Source organism: Balaenoptera acutorostrata, chromosome 6 (genome assembly GCF_949987535.1).
Source record: "Balaenoptera acutorostrata chromosome 6, mBalAcu1.1, whole genome shotgun sequence".
In the NCBI taxonomy this organism is placed as follows: domain Eukaryota; kingdom Metazoa; phylum Chordata; class Mammalia; order Artiodactyla; family Balaenopteridae; genus Balaenoptera; species Balaenoptera acutorostrata.
Window position 1 is genome coordinate 86,421,987 of NC_080069.1, and position 22,786 is coordinate 86,444,772.

General features: G+C 39.6%; 1 protein-coding gene across 1 annotated transcript in view; it reads left to right on the plus strand.

The window, feature by feature from the left end:
- LOC103019235 (spermatogenesis-associated protein 31D4-like) overlaps positions 1-22,786 on the plus strand; it is a 215,289-nt gene that overhangs the window by 172,658 nt on the left and 19,845 nt on the right. The gene's annotated exons all lie outside the window — the stretch shown is intronic.

Consider the following 22,786-nt stretch of genomic DNA (forward strand, 5'->3'; position numbering starts at 1 on the left):
CATAGGGTCCCTGTTTCTTTGGTTTTCATTTTCAGCATTTTTATTTCCAGATTTGTTTTGGTGATTAACTTGTATCACATGTTTAGGTGAATTTTAGGTGAGTAACATTTGTGTTTAAATACATTTTGTATACTCTTAAGGCCGATTTCATTGGCCTGTGGTTAATTTTTTCTCCTTGAGGAATGTAATTCTGTTTTTGCTAAGAGACTCAATGGGGAAATTCTACTTTATCACCAGTTTTAAGTACTTTGAGTATTCTGTATCAGTTACAGTGATATTTGTTAGAATTTAGAAAATGAAATCTATGTGCTGAATATTCTCTATTTGCCAATCCCACTGAGCTTTTCACTGGTCTCCATCCTGCTCTGTGCCCAGCACCGGCTGGGCTTCCTTGCCTGCTGCTATCCAAGGCACCAGCACATCAGAGAGAAGCTCAGCTCCATCCCTCTTTGGGCTTGGGTGACCACTCCCTCCCCTTCTCTCTGCAGGCCTCTCTAAGTCTCCCTCTGGTGTTTCTCCGTCCTTCCTCCGTTCGCTGACCTTAGCCTCCCACTGCCCCAAATCTTTGTAAACTCCTCAATTGCTCTGTATGAAAATTCCGCATTTCCTGGAGGACCCCACTGATGCATTATTGAGGTATGCTCAGAGAAAGTATATTGAAGATGCATATATGATAATTTGCATTCCTATAGTAAGTTTATTACATAAACTGAATTTAGTGGGGGTACAATTAGTAAACAACTTTTTTCTTTACATTAAAATGTAAGGCAAAACATTTTTAAAATATTCCTACAACTAACAACATGCTTTAGGACTTTTGCTTCCTCACCTCTTGAAAACAGCTCAGGCAGAATCATGTTTGGCTATTATTGAAGAGTTATATTTTCAAATATTAGAGAACCTAGTTGAATCTAAAAAAAACCCCACACAATGGCTCTCCATCCTGCATACAGTTTAAAAGTTTCGCCCAAGTTCTTTGCTCTCTCCTCAGCTTAATTCTGACTCAAAGCTTGGGGTTTGGCAGTGGGAAAGATGGGCATTATCTGTACTTTCACTCTTTCCTTTCCTACCCTGTCCCACCAAACTCCAGTATTATGGATTTTTTTTTTTTTTTTTTTTTGGCCGTGCCACATGGCTTGTGGGATCTTAGTTCCCTGACCAGGGATCCAACCTGGGCCCTGGCATTGAAAGCACCGAGTGCTCACCACTGGACTGCCAGGGAATTCCCCTGGAATTTTTAAAATATCCAGCTTAAAGTAAGTAAGATACCAGCCTCCCTTATCTGACAAGCTCTGGCTTTTCTGAGTGATTCACTTGAAAGCTTCTTCAGTTGGCTCCAGGCTGGGTGAAGACATCCCTTTCTCATCTCTACATATAAATTCACCTTTGAAGAACTTTCTTTCTGATGAATCTCTAGTTTTCTCTTTCATATGCAGCTGGGGAGGTGAGCAATGGATGAGTTTGGCCTCTTTTAATAATTTCTGAGAGGACGTGTCCCTAGATGATGATCTGTTTTGATAGCTTTGAGGCTCTAGCTAAAATTTCCTGGTTAGACATCAAGAAATGTCTAATCTCACATCCTGTTATGTTTGCATATTTTAAAAGGCATATTAAGAAAAGAAAAAGATGATGGCCATTCTGCCTGGTGTGAGGTGATACCTCGTTGTAGTTTTAATTTGCATTTCTCTAATGATTAGTGATGTTGAGCATTCTTTCATGTGTTTGTTGGCTATCCGTAAATCTTCTTTGGAGAAATATCTATTTAGGCCATCATCAAAAAATCTACAAACAATAAATGCTGAAGAGGGTGTGGAGAAAAGGGAACCCTCTTGCACTGTTGGTGGGAATGTAAATTGATACAGCCACTATGGAGAACAGTATGGAGGTTCCTTACAAAACTAAAAATAGAACTACCATATGACCTAGCAATCCCACTACTGGGCATATACCCTGAGAAAACCATAATTCAAAAAGAGTCATGTAGCAAAATGTTCATTGCATCTTTATTTACAATAGCCAGGACATGGAAGCAACCTAAGTGTCCATCGACAGATGAATGGATAAAGAAGATGTGGCACATATATACCATGGAATATTACTCAGCCATAAAAAGAAATGAAATTGAGTTACTTGTAGTGAGGTGGATGGACCTAGAGTCTGTCATACAGAGTGAAGTAAGTCAGAAAGAGAAAAACAAATACCATATGCTAACACATATATATGGAATCTAAAAAAAAAAAAAAGGTTCTGAAGAACCTGGGGGCAGGACAGGAATAAAGATGCAGACGTAGAGGATGGACTTGAGGATATGGGGAGTGGGAAGGGTAAGCTGGGACGAAGTGAGAGAGTGGCATGGACATATATACACTACCAAACGTAAAATAGATAGCTAGTGGGAAGCAGCTGCATAGCACAGGGAGATCAGCTCAGTTCTTTGCGGCCACCTAGAGGGTTGGGATAGGGAGGGTGGGAGGGAGACTCAAGAGGGAGGAGATATGGGGATATATGTATATGTATAGCTGATGCACTTTGTTATAAGCAGAAACTAACACACCATTGTAAAGCAATTATACTCCTATAAAGATGTTAAAAATAAATAAATAAAATAAAAAGAGAAAAGAGAAAAAAAAAGAAAAGAAAAAGAGGAATATAGATGGAAGAAAGTGAGTAAAAAATTCATGAGAAAATAGAGGGAGACAAAAATAGGGGAAAGTGGAGAGAGAAAAAACAAGAAAGAAGAGCTCTCATATTGATGTCCTGAAATTCCTGCTGATGTCTTGCCTTGTATTAGTTGACTCTCAGTGTAACATTGCCCTTGGATGCTAAAGTGTGATATTTTATTTGAAAAGAGTTCAGTGTAGTGAAATAAGTGATAATTTCAAAAAGAAAAACCAGACATTTAGGAGCACTACTAAATTGCTAAAATTTAGTTTTTAATTCTAGCAGACATTGAATTTGTTCCTTTACCATCCATTTCAGCTTCCTTGAGTGACAACCATGGACTTTAGGAGGGATGAACCTTATCTTCAGATCCAGAGGAGGGTCCTGCTTGATCTAAGCCTCTCAGAATAATCCCAGTTCCCTGTCATAGTGATTGGTACAGGTTTAAGCCAGTCAGAGCATAGCAGTTCCCATCCTACAGACACTGTGTTGGAATAGTCCAGTAAGAGTGAAGCCTGGGACTTTTGTATGATGATGTTTCCAAAAACTGGCTTTGGCCTTTGTTCTACCCTTGGATGTGACTGCGGAACCACCATAAGTGCTGCTGGCAGTCATTTTATGAGGGCAGCCCAAGAACAAAGCCAACATTTGAAGGCAGACAGAACTGAGGTAACTGCAGAAAAATTGAGCCAGCCTAGACCAAACCATGCCTGGGACCAACCCATGGAAAGTCCTATGGACTTTTCAGTTACAGGAGCTAGTAAATTCCCGGAATTTTTAAAGCCAGTTGAATAGCTTTTCTATTATTTGCCACAGAAATAATCTCAGTTGATAACACTTTTGTTGCATTTGAGTAATTTAAACTGAATTAAAACAACCAGTCCTCAGTCCTCACTAAAAGACAATATACATTTATAGTTTCTGAATATCGAATGCATTTATAGTTTGTTACATACACAATGCAAAGGATCGAAACTAAAATCCCAAAAGCCGGACCTCATTGCTTCGTTCACACAGAATAAGGGCTATGGAATTTCAAGGAACTCAAACTTTAATATTAAAGTTACTTGAAGATAAAGGAAAAATTATAGATGAGCCAGAGCTGAAATGGTTTGAAAGAACGCAGCTATTTTGACATAAACTTCTGCCAAGCTAGGCAGAACAGAAATGAAGAAAAACTGATATGAGTTTAAAGTCTACTGTTTGCCAGTTACTTTCATAAACATTATCACACTGAATTTTTACAATAATCCTTTGAGATTACTATTATCCCCTCCCCCACTTTCATCCCCATGTTACATTTGTGGAAACAGGCTCGGAAAGGAAAAGCAATTTGTTCAAGATAATATAGTTATTTAGTATCAGAGGCAGGATTTGAGTCCAGATTATGTTCTTTCTACAAACTCGTCGTTTCTTTATAACAGCGCTCCCTAACCTTTTTGGCACCAGGGACCGGTTTCATGGAAGACAATTTTTCCACAGACCTGGGGAGGGGGATGGTTTCGGGATGATTCAAGCACATTACATTTATTGTGCACTTTATTTCTATTATTATTACATTGTAATATATAATGAAGTAATTATACAACTCACCATAATGCAGAATCAGTGAGAGCCCTGAGCTTGTTTTCACTTGCCACTCACTGACACGGTTTTGATATGAGTCTGCAAGCAACTGATTTACTATGGTCTCTGTGCAGTCAAACCTCTCTGCTAATGATAAACTGTATTTGCAGCCACTCCCCAGCGCTAGCATCACCGCCTCAGCTCCACCTCAGATCATCAGGCATTAGATTCTCATAAGGAGTGTGCAACCTAGATCCCTTGCATGTGCAGTTCACAGTAGGGTTTGTGCTCCTATGAGAATTTAATGTCACCACTGATCTGCCAGGAGATGGAGCTCAGGCGCTAATGCAAGCGATGGGGAGCGGCTGTAAATACAGATGAAGCTTTGCTCGCCCGCCCGCCTCTCTCCTCTTGCTGTGCGGCCCGGTTCTTAACAGGCCACAGACCGGTACCAGTCCATGGCCTGGGGGTTGGGGCTTTAAAAGATATAGCTGGAAACTACAGGGGTCTGTAATGCCGGCCAGGGTTGGAGCAACTTAGAATGAATTTAATAGTTGCTTTGTGTGCTGGAGGTCTTTTAGATTGCAGACCCTGAGCTTTAGCTTTTTTGGTATTATTTAATTTACAAACAAGTCTGGCCCTCTGCCTTGGGAATAGCAAACACAAAGGAAGAATTGGATTCAGTAGTGTTTGCTTCCATATAACCTAACCAAACATAGGATGCCTTATTCTGATGCACTGCTTCCTTCTCGTTTTCCTAAAAAGATTCATGAACCCTCTGCCAATATGATAAGTGTTGGGGGAAATGAGTTTCTGAATTGTCATTCTAGGAATTGCCTTTTGCAGCTGAAACTTCACCACTTAGTCAAGCCTTCCCCTGCCATCTGCTCAGCTCCAAAACTGCTGCAAAGGTTGAGAGGATCTGCTTAAATTACAAAGAACCATATCTATGATAGAAATTCCATGCCATGAAATCTTCTCTTATTTTCCCAGCTTGTCTGACACTGGCTCCAGAGGACCACACTTTTAGGATCACCAGGGTACTATTGCAAGGTATCAGGTCTTCAAAGGCAGCCTTTCATCAACAAATCATCGTTTCCAAATATTCATTGGAACTAACCTCATAATCCAAACTTGCAAACTCATTTTGTCCCCAGCTCTGGGCCAGTCAGGTCTGAGAGAATTTAAGGAAATCTCCATCAGTTTTGGTGGCTTAATATCATCTTAGTCTGTTGGTATACGTGAAAGTGACTAACCGGGCACACAGCAGGCATTGTCCTTCAGGTCTAATTGTCAGACTCTTCCCCAGTTTTTGTGAGTAAACCTGTCTTAAGCCATTGTTCTAGAGCCTACATGCCTATCTTTTCTCCCTGTGCACAAGTTGTTAGTTTAGCAAGGACTGAAGTTCTTTTATTATCAGTTCAGCCCTTGTAAAGGCCTGTGTAGGTCTTTGATGCTTGCTTCTATGTCTCTCCAACATTTATCCCTTCATTTGTCCACTCATTCATTCATTCAATATGTTCATTTATTAGACAGTTTTTGCCAGTTTGTTAATGCTGGTCATGGCAGTTCAAAATGTCTCAGGTCATGCTCCCTAGAAGCAGAGATTGACGTGGGTATTCTTAGCAAGCCATTTAATCCTGAGGGAATGCTGTAAATGTGCTGGGGAAACAGAATAGGGCAGGGGAAGAAGCTAAGCTATGATGTGATTTCATGGGAAACTCTGGAGAGTGAATGGTACCATACAAGTTATTCTCCCCATTGGCCAGGGGGCTGGGCTGTTACAACCCTGCTATCGGTCACTGGTTAGCTATGGACCACCCTTGGAGGTGGGGATGAGTAGAGGCTAATGTGAGCTCGCAAGCACTGCCGGACAGTTCTGTCAGGCAAGGACAGTTTCTCTGGGAGGCTTGGAGTGTGAGCCTTGCACTCATGACGTCTGAGGCACGATAATGACAAAGTGGATCTAGGTGGAGCACCAATAGCGTGTGCATCACAATGGTACCTGATATTTAGTCTCTGAGTGACTCCATAGAAATGGGTCATTGTAACACAACGTGGAGACGGAGTGATAGAGCTATGCACATAAGAAGCACATAAACCAAGCTAGGTGTGAGTATGTGGGGGGATGGAATAGAGGTGAGATGGAGGAGAAAATTTTCTCAAGGAAAGTTTCCCCAAGACAAATGATTCATAAATTGAGGCCTGAAGGGTAAGATGGATGATGGAAGAGGGAGGAAATTTCCACCAGAGAGCATGAGCATGAACATTGGTAAATAGGGCTGCATTATGACTTTTGTGTGCCTTAAGCACTTTAGCCTCTCCTGAGCCCCCTCCTCCATAAAAAATATTAAAAATTGTATGTTATGACTATACTGATATAAATATCAATATAATCCAGGTTGGATTATATTTAGTTTTTCTTTAGATTTTAAAAGAGATTGAAATATTTTCATGGTCCCCTAAAGGTACCTTGACCCTGTGCCTCTTATGCCTAAATGGACATGTGGGCCCTGTCAGTGAAGGTAGGAACATGTGGGAAGGCAATCCCGAATAGATCAGTGCTGCTGGATGCTAAGTGTGCAGCTGTTTCTGTCTCCTGGCCTGTGCTCCCATCTGCTGCCTGACTGCGTTTCAACTAACCCTTATCACTGCCTTCCCCTAAGACCATGCTCTCCTGAGACTGGACTGGGTTGGATAGTGTCTCCCCCAAATTCATATCCACTCGGAACCTTAGAATGTCATTATTTAGAAATAGGATCTTTTCAGATGTAATTAGTCAAATTCACATGAACATCTTAGAATAGATTGAGCCTATAATCCAAGGACTGGTGTTCTTATAAGAAGAGATGACACAGAGAGAGGAAGGCCATGTGATGTTTGAGGCAGAGATTAGAGCAATGCAGCTACAAGACAAGGAATACCAAGAATTGCCTGCAATTATCGGAAGCTAGGAGAGAGGCATGGAACAGATTCTTCCCTAGAGCCCTTAGAGGGAGCCTGGCCCTGCTGACACCTTGCTGTTGAATTTCTGGTCTCCAGACTGCAAAGAATAAATTTATGTTGTTCTAGCCACCCAACTTTGTTATGGTGGAACTTAGTTATGGTAATCCTAGGAATCTGGTATAGACGGTCTCTGCAAAACGTCTCACCTGAATCTCAGGTGTTCCTGGTTATGAGTGGGCACAGTCGGGCCCTGATTCGTCAACTCTTTTCCCCATTACTTTCTTTTTTAAAAAATTTATTTATTTATTTATCTATTTTTGGCTGTGTTGGGTCTTCGTTTCTGTGCGAGGGCTTTCTCCAGTTGCGGCAAGCGGGGGCCACTCTTCATCGCGGTGCACGGGCCTCTCACTATCGTGGTCTCTCTTGTTGCGGAGCACAGATTCCAGACACACAGGCTCAGCAATTGTGGCTCATGGGCCTAGTCGCTCCGTGGCATGTGGGATCTTCCCAGACCAGGGCTCGAACCCGTGTCCCCTGCATTGGCAGGCAGATTCTCAACCACTGCGCCACCAGGGAAGCCCTCCCCATTACTTTCTGAAGTAGCTGTCCACTTTCCAGCACTGATAGTTAGTCCCTGAGTACTGAAGAGCAAGGAGATGAGTGGACAGACCAGAGAAGCTGCTAAGGTAGCTTTTGTTTCACCGGGCAGTTTCCTTCATTTACTCATTGTATCACACTTACTTTCAGCAGTGCTGGGTGCTAGAAGAAAATGGAGCATTGTTTTCAAAGTTTCAAAGAAAAATGTTCGCTTTGGGGGGCAGGAGGAGAAAAGGAAGCTAGGTACAGTAAATGTACTGTTTAATATTTTTCTTTTCCCTTATTCAAAAAAGCCTGTCCGAAAAAAACAGGCTTTTCCAGTTTCCTAGCCATTTAACAAAAATCTTAATGTGTAATTAATGTGTAAAGAAATTGTTGCATGTGTAATACATGTAAATGTGAAGATAACATGCTGCAACATCTCATAAACTATGTGCTACTGGAGGGGAAGGACCACATCTTTCTCTTCTTAATGCTCAGAGTCTGGCACAGTACCTGGAACATCATAATCCTCCAGTAAATGTTTGCTGAATGAATTAATCTGCCATACATTCATTCCTAAGGTGATTTAGCTCATTGGGGTCATGGGGCAGATGTCCCTCATTGCATCACATGCACAAGACCTAAGGTTGCATCTTTTTTTTTTTTTTGATAAATTTATTTATTTATTTTTGGCTGTGTTGGGTCTTCATTGCTGCACACAGGTTTTCTCTAGTTGAGGCGAGTGGGGGCCACTCTTCATTGTGGTGTGCGGGCTTCTCATTGTGGTGGCTTCTCTTGTTGTGGAGCACGGACTGTAGGCGCATGGGCTTCAGCAGTTGTGGCACACAGGCTCAGTAGTTGTGGCTCATGGGCTCCAGAGCACAGGCTCAGTAGTTGTGGCGCACAGGCTTAGTTGCTCCACAGCATGTGGGACCTTCCTGGACCAGGGCTCGAACCCGTGTCCCCTGCATTGGCAGGCGGATTCTTAACCACTGCGCCACGAGGGAAGTCCCATAAGGTTGCATCTTTTAGATGGGACCACAATTTTTTTGGTGCAAGTGTATGAATGAATAGCTATATTGTCTAGATGTTACCTCCAAACAAGTTCACAAGATCAAATACTCTCCCCTTACATGTCAGTATGCTCGAGAAAGGTACTGTCCTTTATATACAGTAATACTAGTACAAAATTATAACTTTACAATGGAAATTTTTTGTTTATGATTGAAAACACATCATTTTTAGCAGGTTTACTGGATATGGAGAGTAATTTTAACATTTATGGAGTGTCTGTTATCAACCAGGACTACGGTAAGCACTGTATATGCAATATCTCATTCAGTCATCACAACTTACCTATGAGGCTATTATTATCACCACTTTACTGGGAAGAAAACTTACATTAGACAGATTAATTAATTAGCCCATAAATTTGCAGAGCTGGGGTTCATATAGTTGTTTTTCTAACTGCAAAATGCTTTGCTGGTGAATCTCAAGCTTTAGTGTACTAAAAAAACATCTAGGGGAGTTTGACAAAAATACAGATTCTTAAGTCTTACTACTAGAGAACCAACAAGTCTAAGGTAGGCTCAAGTATCTATATCTTTAAGTATCACCCAGGTGACCTGGATGCAAGTGGTCCATGGGCCACACTTGGAGAAGCACTGCTTTGTACTGTGAGATGTCAAATACACAGTGTGAATTATTCTTTTTTATTTAATGTCTTTGATTTAACATAATTTTCCCCCTTGTGGCTGTCTAATTTTTCCAGCATTATTTATTGTAATGTACATTCTTTCCTCTCTTCTTGTAGTTTCATTTTTGTCATAAATCAAGTGTCCATATATATGGGTTCTGAACATGACCCTCCTGTTTTATTTTTTTCTGTATATATAATTCTTATCATCATTCATTGTAAACACTCTTTGAGAAATTACACTGTAGACCAAAGGGCAAGAAACATTGGAAAACCCCATGGATCTTTCTGTGACTGGACATAATATCTGTAAAATTTAGAGATGACCATTTGCAAAGCAATGGCCAGCATTTCCTGGTATCCTCATTTAAATGTATCTATTTGGTCTACCAAGTACAATTTCTAGTATTTTTAGAAATCTGTCTACTGTTCAGTAACACTCAGGAATTACTCTTTTTCCCTCTCCATATTTGTAGCTCTCACTCCCCAAGACCTCTTTTACCAAATAAGCATTACAACATTTTGGGAAAGAAGTCATCTTTTTTTAAAAATTAAAATTTGTATGGAAACACAAACGACCCCGAATAGCCAAAGCAATCCTGAGAAAGAAAAATGGAGCTGGAGTCAGGCTCCCTGACTTCAGACTATACTACAAAGCTACAGTCATCAAAACAGTATGGTACTGGCACAAAAACAGATATATAGGTAAATGGAACAGGATAGAAAGCCCAGAAAGAAACTCATGCACCTATGGTCGATTAGTCTACAACAAAGGAGACAAGACTATACAATGGAGAAAAGACAGTCTCTTTAATAAATGGTGCTGGGAAAACTGGACAGCTACATGTAAAATAAAGAAATTAGGGGAATTCCCTGGCAGTCCAGTGGTTAGGACTCAGCACATTCAGTCACAGGGCCTGGGTTCGATCCCTGGTCAGGGAACTAAGATCCTGCAAGCCATACCACGTGAACAAAAAAAGAAAGAAAGAAAGAAAGAAAGAAAGAAAGAAAGAAATTAGAACATTCTCTAACACCACACACAGAAATAAACTCAAAATGGATCAAAGACCTAAATGTAAGACCAGACACTATAAAACTCTTAGAGGAAAACATAGTCAGAACACTCTTTTACATAAATCACAACAATATCTTTTTTGATCCACCTCTTAGAGTAATGAAAATAAAAACAAAAATAAACAAATGGGACCTAATTCAACTTAAAAGCTTCTGCATGGCAAAGGAAACCATAAACAAAACAAAAAGACAACCCACAGAATGAGAGAAGATATTTGCAAATGATGCAACCGACAAGGGATTAATCTCCAAAATTTACAAACAGCTCATGCAGCTCTATGTAAAAAAAAAACAAAAACAAAAAACCGACAAACAACCCAAATAAAAAATGGGCAGAAGATCTAAATAGACATTTCTCCAAAGAAGACATATAGATGGCCAAAAAGTGCATGAAAAGATGCTCAACATCACTAATTATCAGAGAAATGCAAATCAAAACTACAGTGAGGTATCATCTCACACTGGTCAGAATGGCCATCACCAAAAGTCTGCAAACGGGGACTTCCCTGGTGGCCCAGTGGTTAAGACTCTGTGCTCCCAATGCAGGGGGCCTCGGTTCAATCCCTGATCAGGGAACTAGATCCTGCATGCTGCAACTAAGAGCCTGCATGCCGCAACTAAAAGATCCTGCACACCGCAACTAAAAGATCACACATGCCACAAGGAAGATCCCGTATGTGGCAACTAAGACCCAGCACAGCCAAATAAATAAATAAATATTTTAAAAAAAAAGCCTACAAACAAAAAATGCTGGAGAGGGTGTAGAGAAAAGGGAACCCTCTTGCACTGTTGGTGAGAATGTAAATTGGTACAGCCACTGTGGAGATCAGTGTGGAGGTTCCTTAAAAAACAAAAAATAGAACTACCACATCATCCAGCAATCCCACTCCTGGGCATATATCTGGAGAAAACCATAATTCGAAAAGATACATGCACTCCAATGTTTACTGCAGCACTATCTACAATAGCCAAGACATGGAAGCAACCTAAATGTCCATCAACAGTGGAATGGATAAAGAAGATGTAGTTCAGATATACAATGGAATACTACTCAGTCATAAAAAAGAACAAAATAATGCCATTTGCAGCAACATGTATGGACCTAGAGATTATCATACTAAGTAAATCAGATAGAGAAAGACAAATATCGTATGATATCCCTCATATGTGGAATCTAATTAAAAATGATATAAATAAACTTATTGACAAAACAGAAAAAGACTCACAAATTTCTAAAACAAACTTATGGTTACCAAAGGGGAAACATGGAGAGGAGGGACAAATTAGGAACTTGGGATTAACATACACACACTACTATATATAAAATAGATAACCAACAAGGACCTACTGTATAGCACAGGGAACTCTACTCAGTATTGTGTAATAACCTATATGGGAAAAGAATCTGAAAAAGAATGAGTATGTGTATATGATAACTGAATCACTTTGCTGTACACCTGAAACTAACACAACATTGTAAATCAACTATACTCCAATAAATTTTTTTAAAAATTAAAATTAAATTTAATATACATACGTTTTAATGTATCTGAAAACATACATTAAATTTCTTGAAAATATACATTACATTTCTTGAATGATCAGCCCATAATCCTCATTTTGAAAAGCTGAAAACTATAAGGCAGCCATGATTATATTATCTGAAAACAAAGTAGCAGTCCTGTTTTGCCCCCAGCTACTTCCCTTTCTCTTCCCATCTATAACAATGTTACATGCTCTTCATTTCCCATTTAATCTTTAACCACTGTTATTTGCCCTCTGCCCTCACTACTCCAATTGGTCACCTTCAACTTTGTGTCTTCAAAAGTTATCTTTTATTAAGAGCATCTTATTTTACATTCAAATGTCATTAGGAAAGAAAGATAAAATATAGACATAGTAGTATTTACCTCTCAGGTGTTCTGCTTTTGAACAAAATTTCCCCCCTCACGGCAATTTTCTGTTGCCTCAGATAGGGTGCCTATTGTAAATTTAGCTTCATTTAATTTGATTTATAAATGAGAAAAACAACAGATTATACATATTTGCCCACTGAAACATAAGGCTTCCATTTAAATTTGATTTCATGCCAACATGTAATTTTGATATCCTGTCAAGCAAACTCTTAAAACCATCTTTTCTTTTTATAGTACTATATGATACAGGCTAAAAAGACAGCATTTGTGATGAATTGCAGGTGAGGAAACTGAGGCATAGAGATATGAAATTATTTAACTAAAACCATGAAGGAAATTGTATAAACAACCCAGATTCCACTGTATTGCTTTTCAATGAGTTCCAAGGTTCGAGACAGTTACCCAGCTGGATCCACAAGAAGGGCAAAAGCTTCCCATTAGAAGCAGTTCAGGGGGCTTCCCTGGTGGCGCAGTGGTTAAGAATCCACCTGCCAATGCAGAGGACACGGGTTCGAGCCCTGGTCCAGGAAGATCCCATATGCCATGGAGCAGCTAAGCCCGTGTGCCACAACTACTGAGCCTGCGCTCTAGAGCCCATGAGCCACAACTACTGAGCCCGCGTGCCACAACTACTGAAGCCCACACACCTAGAGCCTGTGCTCCACAACAAATGAAGCCACCGCAATGAGAAGCCCGTGCACCGCAACGAAGGGTAGCCCCTGCTCGCCACAACCAGAGAAAAGCCTGCGTGCAGCAACGAAGACCCAATGCAGCCAAAAATAGATAAATAAAATAAAAATAAATAAATTTATTTAAAAAAAAAAAGAAGTGGTTCAGGCTCACAGCACCCAAGTTTATATGTGCATCTGCAATTGTGGATAGTCAGGCGATGATCCAGCTGGTCACAGGAAATGTGTAGGCTAAATGAAGGGCTGCTATTCAAATGATTACAGTGTGGCCAACTCAAATTCTGAACACTAATACCTCAATAGCACAGAAAGAGTTTTTTTCCAGTACGGGGGGTGGGGGAGTGTGGTAAACACAGACTGGGCTGTGTTACGTAGTGTATATCCTTTCTCCATTCTCTGTCAGTGAAAACCTCAACGACTAAGCATTGAAATCATTTCAGTTGTTTTGTAGTCAACCACACAGCTCATGGGAACTCAGCAGATGATTTAGTTGATAGTTAGTCACTTGGGGAGAAGCAAATGGATTTGCAGACCTAAGAAATCAGCCACTACACTAATGGAAGAAGTTCATGGGCTTTCTTCCTTCTACACAGAGTCTAGTTTATATTTGAGCATAATTAGTTGAAATTTTCCTCCAGTAGTGTATGCAATTCTCCCAGTGATATGCTGACTACGCTTGTATTTTCCCTATGCTAGCACAGTCATATTTTATCACTCTATTGGAAATAAGAGTCAGGCAATTAGCAATGTTAATTGCTAATTGAAGTTGATATTTTCTTGGACAGCCACATTCTTGACAGGCCAATGGACAGTGCTGAAGAAAAGGATGGTGAGCCTAACTGAAGGTAGAATAGGACTTCCTTTTGAAAATGTTTCTCATGTTTCCCTGATAATAAAAGTTACCTAGAGTGCTGGTTAAACATTCAGAATTCCTGGTTTCTCCTTTGGGAACGCTGATTCAGAAGGGTTGGGATATGTCCCTAGAATATGTACTTTAACAGCCATGTGATTCTTGCCATTAGGGAGGTGTGGGAAACACTGTCCTATCAAGTATGATTTTGAAAAAGTGATCAGAGATAGGGAGTCCCTGATTCCCAAATATCCCTCATCATTTCCATGAGGGTATTTCTCTCTTTCTTAGTACTTCCCCAAACCTTTGTTCTGTACCTCCCACTAACTGCCATTCAGTCCCATGTGGGTGGGTTGTTCTACCTTAGATTTAGCATGTCCTCATCGCTTCATGTCAGCCTACAATTTCCATCCCATGTCAAGTCATTCCCTTTCCATGCACTCTCAGTCACAATGGTACAGAACTGTTTGCTTTTCCATGCCTATCCTAAGCTCTTCAAACCTTTTGACTTTTTTCCCATTCCGTTTTCTCCATAGAATGCCTTCTCTCACTATTTTGCCCGTTGCACTTTTATTTCTTCTTCAAGAACGCAAACATCAATTCCTTAGAAGTCTTCTTCAGCTTCCCCAGGCAGAGTTAATTCTTGCCTCTGTGCTCTCATAGCACTTTGGATTTCTCTTATCTATAATGAATGTTGTGTTGTAATTATTTGTTTACTCATCTGCTTCAGTAGGCAGCATGGATAGGGACAATGTCTGTATCTTTGTATTACAGTGCTGAGCAGAGTGCCGGGTACATAGTAGGAATTTTATAAATATTTGCTGAGTGAACTTTAGACTTTTAATAACTATATATGAAATTATTATTATCAAATAAAAGAGATATAAATGAATTTATTTATAGAAGTCCAGGTATTCATTCATTCATCCATTCATCTAGACAAGTATCTATTGAACCACTATTATATGCTAAGCATTAGTGATTCAGTGATAAGCAGAAAATAGACATGATCTTTGCCTTCATGGAGCTTTGAGTAGAGAGAAATATATTAATAAAATAACTATGTAATGAATAAAAGATTTGCTACTGTGAAAAATATGGGGATAGGCACGTGGGGGCAATGAAAGCATATAATGGAGGGTGGTGGTGGTTACAATGGATCTGAGTGCTGATAGTGAAAGGAATTGTCTAGGGAGAAAGCGGAATGAAGACTTTTCCAGGCTCAGGAAAAAGCCTGTTCAAAGGCCCTGGGGAAGGAGGGAGAATGGTAAGAATGAGGGACTGAAAGATGGATGGTATGTCTGGAGCAGAGAGAGAAAGTAGGCTTATGGCCAGAGAAAAGGCTGTCACCTAGAGCATATGGGTTTTCATGGGCCTGTTAAGAAGTTTTGTCTTTATTTTAAATGCAGCGGGAAACCAGTAGAAAAACAGTGATTTTGGTAAGTGTGTTATTGCATTTTTGTGGGGATTTGTACTGGCCAAATGATAATCTGCTTTACTGTTTATTTTGACTATGCAGAATTCTTCAGGACAGGAAGCATGTCTTGTATTTCTTAGTATTCCCAGAATCTAGCACTGTACAATAGAGTGGGTGACCAAGGGATGTGTGTTTCTTATTTCAGATTCTTGAGAGTGAGACATTACGTAAACATACTTAGAAAGAAACATAGTTAACCAAATCCATTGGATGGCTTATCACGGCATAATGATTTGTGTTAAAATTGTGAAAAACATGTTTGATATGATGAATGGACAGCTGATTATCCCTACTATCTTAATCAACAAAGCCTGTTTCTTAAGTGGTTTGGGAAACCAATAGTCAGGGTTCTTCCCATTTCCAATAAAGTTATTTTATCACTCATGATGCTGGAAGTTTTACTATTACTTTTTGGTCTTTAAGAGTCCTCTTTAAAAATGTAAATACCCAATTGGGAGTAAGAGATATATCAATATTTACCAACTGCTGTCTTTGGGATATTTTGATGGGGATTCAAATATAAAAGAACTATATGTATTGTGGATAGAGGAGGGGCATCAGTGATGTGGAAGTGAAGTTTGCCAGATGGCCAGTTCCTCAGTTTTGCTTCCACTGTTGCCTCCAGAAATTTAGTCGTTTTGTGAATGATGGCAGTGATTGTGCTACTCACTGTAGCTTAATCTATCTGGACTTTGGTTTCACAATGAAACAGGGGGTAGTTTCCCCCGTAACCTCTAGGACACTGAAGTTTAATGATATCATGAGGGAGAGTGCAATGAACTTTGGGAGATAAGTTGCTCTGTCATGCAAGCTGAGTCAGTGGCAGTACCTACCCGAAGTCTTTGTGTTTCAGTGGACTTCTCAAATCAACTTTTCAGAAACAAGTTCTTTTTGCAAGGCCAGAATTTCCTTAGAACATCAGTGTCCCTAATAGTAAAATAGTGCTTTCTGATCTTCCATCAAATTTTCCAGACTTCTTTATTTGCCCCACTGCTCAATAAATTTCTAGTTGCTGGAGGGGACATGAGTGAAAAAGAGAGCCTTTGTTCTCAAATAAACAACCTAACTTTACACCTAAAGCAATTAGAGAAAGAAGAACCAAGAAACCTCCAAAGTTAGCAGAAGGAAAGAAATCATAAAGATCAGATCAGAATTAAATGAAAATGAAATGAAGGAAGCAATAGCAAAGATCAATAAAACTAAAAGCTGGTCCTTTGAGAACAAAATTGATAAACCATTAGCCAGACTCATCAAGAAAAAAAGGGAGAAGACGCAAATCAATAGAATTAGAAATGAAAAAGGAGAAGTAACAACTGACACTGCAGAAACACAAAGGATCATGAGAGATTACTACAGGCAACTCTATGCCAATAAAATGGACAACCTGGAAGAAATGGACAAATTCATAGAAATGCACAACCTGCCAAGACTGAACCAGGAAGAAATAGAAAATATAAACAGACCAATCACAAGCACTGAAATTGAGACTGTGATTAACAATCTTCCAATAAACAAAAGCCCAGGACCAGATGGCTTCACAGGCGAATCCTATCAAACATTTAGAGAAGAGCTAACACCTATCCTTCTCAAACTCTTCCAAAATATAGAAGAGGGAGGAACACTCCCAAACTCATTCTATGAGGCCACCATCACCCTGATACCAAAACCAGACAAAGATGTCACAAAGAAAGAAAACTACAGGCCAATATCACTGATGAACATAGATGCAAAAATCCTCAACAAAATACTAGCAAACAGAATCCAACAGCACATTAAAAGGATCATACACCATGATCAAGTGGGGTTTATCTCAGAAATGCAAGGATTCTTCAATATATGCAAATCAATCAATGTGATACACCATATTAACAAACTGAAGGATTAAAAACCATATGATCATCTCAATAGATGCAGAAAAAGCTTTTGACAAAATTCAACACCGATTTATGATAAAAAAAACCTCCAGAAAGTAGGCATACAGGGAACTTACCTCAACATAATAAAGGCCATATATGACAAACCCACAGCCAACATCATTCTCAATGGTGAAAAACTTAAACCATTTCCTCTAAGATCAGGAACAAGACAAGGTTGTCCACTCTCACCACTATTATTCAACATAGTTTTGGAAGTTTTAGCCATGGCAATCAGAGAAGAAAAAGAAATAAAAGGAATACAAATCGGAAAAGAAAAAGTAAAGCTGTCTCTGTTTGCAGATGACATGATACTATACATAGAGAATCCTAAAGATGCCACCAGAAAACTACTGGAGCTAATCAATGAATTTGCTAAAGTTGCAGGTTACAAAATTAATGCACAGAAATCTCTTGCATTCCTATACACTAATGATGAAAAATTTGAAAGAGAAATTAAGGAAACACTCCCATTTACCATTGCAACAAAAACAATAAAATACCTAGGAATAAACCTATCTGAGGAGACAAAAGACCTGTATGCAGAAAACTATAAGACACTGATGAAAGAAATTAAAGATGATGCAAACAGATGGAGAGATATACCATGTTCTTGGATTGGAAGAATCAACGTTGTGAAAATGACTCTACTACCCAAAGCAATCTACAGATTCAATGCAATCCCTATCAAACTACCAATGGCATGTTTCACAGAACCAGAACAAAAAATTTCACAATTTGTATGGAGACACAAAAGACCTTGAATAGCCAAAGCAATCTTGAGAAAGAAAAAACAGAGCTGGAGGAATCAGGCTCCCAGACTTCAGACTTTACTACAAAGCTACAGTAATCAAGACAGTATGGTACTGGCACAAGAACAGAGATAATAGATCAATGGAACAAGATAGAAAGCCCAGAGATAAACCTACGCACTTATGGTCACCTTATTTTTGTTAAAGAAGACAAAAATATACAATGGAGAAAAGACAGCCTCTTCAATAAGTGTTGCTGGGAAAACTGGACAACTACATGTAAGAGAATGAAATTAGAACACTCCCTAACACCATACACAAAAATAAACTCACAATGGATTAAAGACCTAAATGTAAGGCCAGACACTAGAAAACTCTTAGAGGAAAACATAGGCAGAACACTCTATGACATACATCACAGCAAGATCCTTTTTGACCCACCTCCTAGAGAAATGGAAATAAAAGCAAAAATAAACAAATGGGACCTAATGAAACTTAAAAGCTTTTGCACAGCAAAGGAAACCATAAACAAGGCAAAAAGACAGCCCTCAGAATGGGAGAAAATATTTTCAAATGAAGCAATTGACAGAGGATTAATCTCCAAAATATACAAGCAGCTCATGCAGCTCAATATCAAAAAAACAAACAACGCAATCCAAAAACGGTCAGAAGACCTAAATAGACATTTCTCCAAAGAAGTTAAACAGATTGCCAACAAACACATGAAAGGATGCTCAACATCACTAATCACTAGAGAAATGCAATTCAAAACTACAATGAGGTATCACCTCACACCAGTCAGAATAGCCATCATCAAAAAATCTACAAACAATAAATGCTGGAGAGGGTGTGGAGAAAAGGGAACCCTCTTGCACTGTTGGTGGGAATGTAAATTGATACAGCCACTATGGAGAACAGCATGGAGGTTCCTCAAAAAACTAAAAATAGAACTACCATACAACCCAGCAATCCCACTACTGGGCATATACCGTGAGAAAACCATAACTCAAAAAGAATCATGTACCACAGTGTTCATTGCATCTGTATTTATAATAGCCAGGACATGGAGGCAACCTAAGTGTCCATCAACAGATGGAAGGATAAAGAAGATGTGGCACATGTGTACAAATGGAATATTACTCAGCCATAAAAAAAATGAAATTGAGTTATTTGTAGTGAGGTGGATGGACCTAGAGTCTGTCATACAGAGTGAAGTAAGTCAGAAAGAGAAAAACAAATACCATATGCTAACACATATATATGGAATCTAAAAAAAAAAAAAAAGGTTCTGAAGAACCTGGGGCAGGACAGGAATAAAGATGCAGACGTAGAGGATGGACTTGAAGATATGGGGAGTGGGAAGGGTAAGCTGGGACGAAGTGAGAGAATGGCATGGACATATATACACTACCAAATGTAAAATAGATAGCTAGTGGGAAGCAGCCACATAGCCCAGGGAGATCAGCTCGGTGCTTTGTGACAACCTAGAGGGGTGGGATAGGGAGGGTGGGAGGGAGACGCAAGAGGTAGGAGATATGGGGATATATGTATATGTATAGCTGATTCACTTTGTTATAAAGCAGAAACTAACACACCATTGTAAAGCAATTATACTCTAATAAAGATGTTAAAAAAATTAATTAATTAAAAATAAAAGGAGAGCCTTTGTTGAGATTTTTGGGTGAGGATGGTTTTTCCAGAATATTTCATGATGATTTGAAAAATTAGGAACTCTGTGCATGACAGGGGCACATTTCCACTGAACACGTTCTGTAAGACTCTTCTTATTTCCCTCTAGGGCTTTCTCCACTCTGCCCTGTAGATTTCTACAACATCATTTTCATATTTAGCAGTTGCTCCTCACTGAATGAATTATGACTATAAAATCTTGTATTAAAAATATTTTAAAATGAATAAAGTCATTCTATTGTTCAATATAACTGCTTTATTTCCTCACATAGTCACGAGAAATGCCATAGACCTTACTGAGAGTTTTATTTTTTTATTTTTATTTTTTTAAATAAATAAATTTATTTATTTATTTATTTTTGGCTGTGTTGGGTCTTCGTTGCTACGTGCGGGCTTTCTCAAGTTGTGTTGAGCGGGGGCTACTCTTCGTTATGGTGCGTGGGCTGCTCATTGCAATGGCTTCTCTTGTTGAGGAGCATGGGCTCTAGGGCATGCGGGCTTCAGTAGTTGTGGCCTGTGGGCTCAGCAATTGTGGCTCACGGGCTCTAGATCGCAGGCTCAGTAGTTGTGGCGCATGGGCTTAGTTGCTCTGCAGCATGTGGGATCATCCTGGGCCAGGGGTCGAACTGGTGTCTCCTGCATTGGCAGGTGGATTCTTAACCACTGTGCCACCAGGGAAGTCCCATGAGAGTTTTAATAAATTAAAAAATCACCACCAAGGAATAAGGTTCTGATTATTCAAGTGACCACACTAACCAAAGACTGATCCCCACCCCCACCCGCCTTTTTTTTTAAAACTCTTCCTCTGAGAGGTGCTCATCTCAGGTCCTAATACATCTAGTAGAGTCTAAGTCGGGGATCAGCAAATTAGAGGCCACACCTGACCAATAGCCTTTTCCTGTAAATACATTTTTATTAGAAGATAGCCACACCCATCTATTTAAGTATTGTCTATGCTGCTTTTGTGCTTCAACAGCAGAGTTGAGTAGTTGCAACAGAAAATATATGGCCCACAGAGCTGAAAACATTCACTATCTCGTCTTTCATAAAACAAAGTTTGCCGACCCTGGTCTAAGATATGTTTCTATATATTCTTTGACTGTCATTAAGCTACAAGCTCCTTGAAAGCACAAACCAAATATGATTTTTCTTTGTCTCTTCAGTGCCTGTCACATTGTTGTGATGGAAGGAAGTGCTCAAATTCAGAATAAATGAAAGTAACCTAATCCATCTGTATAAATACTCATGCCACCCCGCTACTCCCAATCTTAAAGAATATGGGAAAGAACTATTGAAAACCAGGCATAGGGTGATTTCCTATCAGGACAATTTTAGGTTGATTTTCAGGAAAATCTGTATCAATCAGGCAAACTCAGATCTTGGTGTGCTGCAAAGGGTTTCTTCTTTTCTCATTCTAGCAATCCAGGGATGGGAAGGCAGGGATGTGAGGGAAGGACCAATGCAACTTTTCAGCTCCAAGAGAATTTTCATACCTAGTGATTTCCCCAAATATTTATAAGGATGTCCCAGTGTCAGGTGCTGGGCAGCTTGGCCATGGAATAGCTAAGTGGGCATGCTGGGGATATTTGTATTCCCCACTCACTCATTCCAGTAGGTAGATTCTGTTTCGATGTTTGGTATTATGCGAAAAAGCAGGTTTTGGGGAAGCAAATGTAGGTTGCTCTCTGTTCTCTTTCTACCTTTGTTTGAATGCTCTTGGTTGACTTCCCTATATATGTAAATCAGGGAAATGACTAGAAAGTAAATTAGTTTCTTTAAAAAGTTCATAGATCTGATATCTTGTTTGAGTAGGCATTGGAAAGGGCTCAGGAAAATACTTCTGGTTAGTTTTCTTAATAATCACGCCAGAGAGCAAATAAGTTTATTACCAGTCTGACCCCTTCTCACCCTTCTGCTGTTAGATATCACTAACAGATCACTGTGTTCTTTCAGAGAGCCTCAGAACCCTCCTTAACATGTTCCAAGAAGCCACCACCACTTAGTCAGAATTGGCATATGAGATGGAAACTTATTTTCCAAAGCTGGTTTTATATATGTCTAAATGTGAGAATCTGATTTCTTCCTTAGCTCCCCATGTGGTAATTGACCCAGGCCTTGAAGGTAGTAACTGGGGAGGCCTGGCAAACCAAAACATTCTCAGCAGAGTACAGAGCACAAACAAAGGTGTGAGGTGACCAGATGGAGTAAAGCAGAGTGTGCAGTGGAAAGTCACATGAAATGAATTTGGAACAGGAAGGAGAAGCCAGATTTAGGTGGACGTTGGCATCCAGGCCGAGACTCTTGAATGTGATTTGTGAAGTCAGTGTTCCCAAAGGATGGCCAAGGTTCTCCAGAGAAATAGAACCAATAGGATAGAGTGTACGAGTGTATACACACACACACACACACACACACACACACACACACACACACACACACAGAGAGACAGACAGACAGAGACAGAGATAGACAGACGGGGTGAGGATTTATTTTAAAGAATTAGCTCATGCGATTGTGGAAGCTGGCAAGTTCAAAAACTGCAGTGCAGGCCAGCAGACTAGAAATTCTGGCAGGAGTTGATGTTGAAGTCTTGAATCTGAAGGCAGTCTGGAGGCCGAATTCCTTCTTCTTTGGAGGACCTCAGTCTTTTATCTCAAGTCTTTCAACTGACTGGATGTGGCCCACACACATTATGGAAAGCCATCAGCTTTACTCAGAGTCTTCTGATTTAAATGGTAATCACATCTTTAAAAACCTTTCTGTAACATTGACTGATGTTTGACCAAACAGTGGGACACCATACCCTAGCCAAGTTGACATTAAAATTAATCATCACAGTCAGCATAGGTAATTTTCAATGGTAGACATATTTGTGTTTTTAAATTTGTATTATACATTTAAATCTCATTTACATAAAACTTCTGATTTCATAGAAATTATTGGTTGGAACAAAGGTAAATTTATTTAAGTAAAACAGA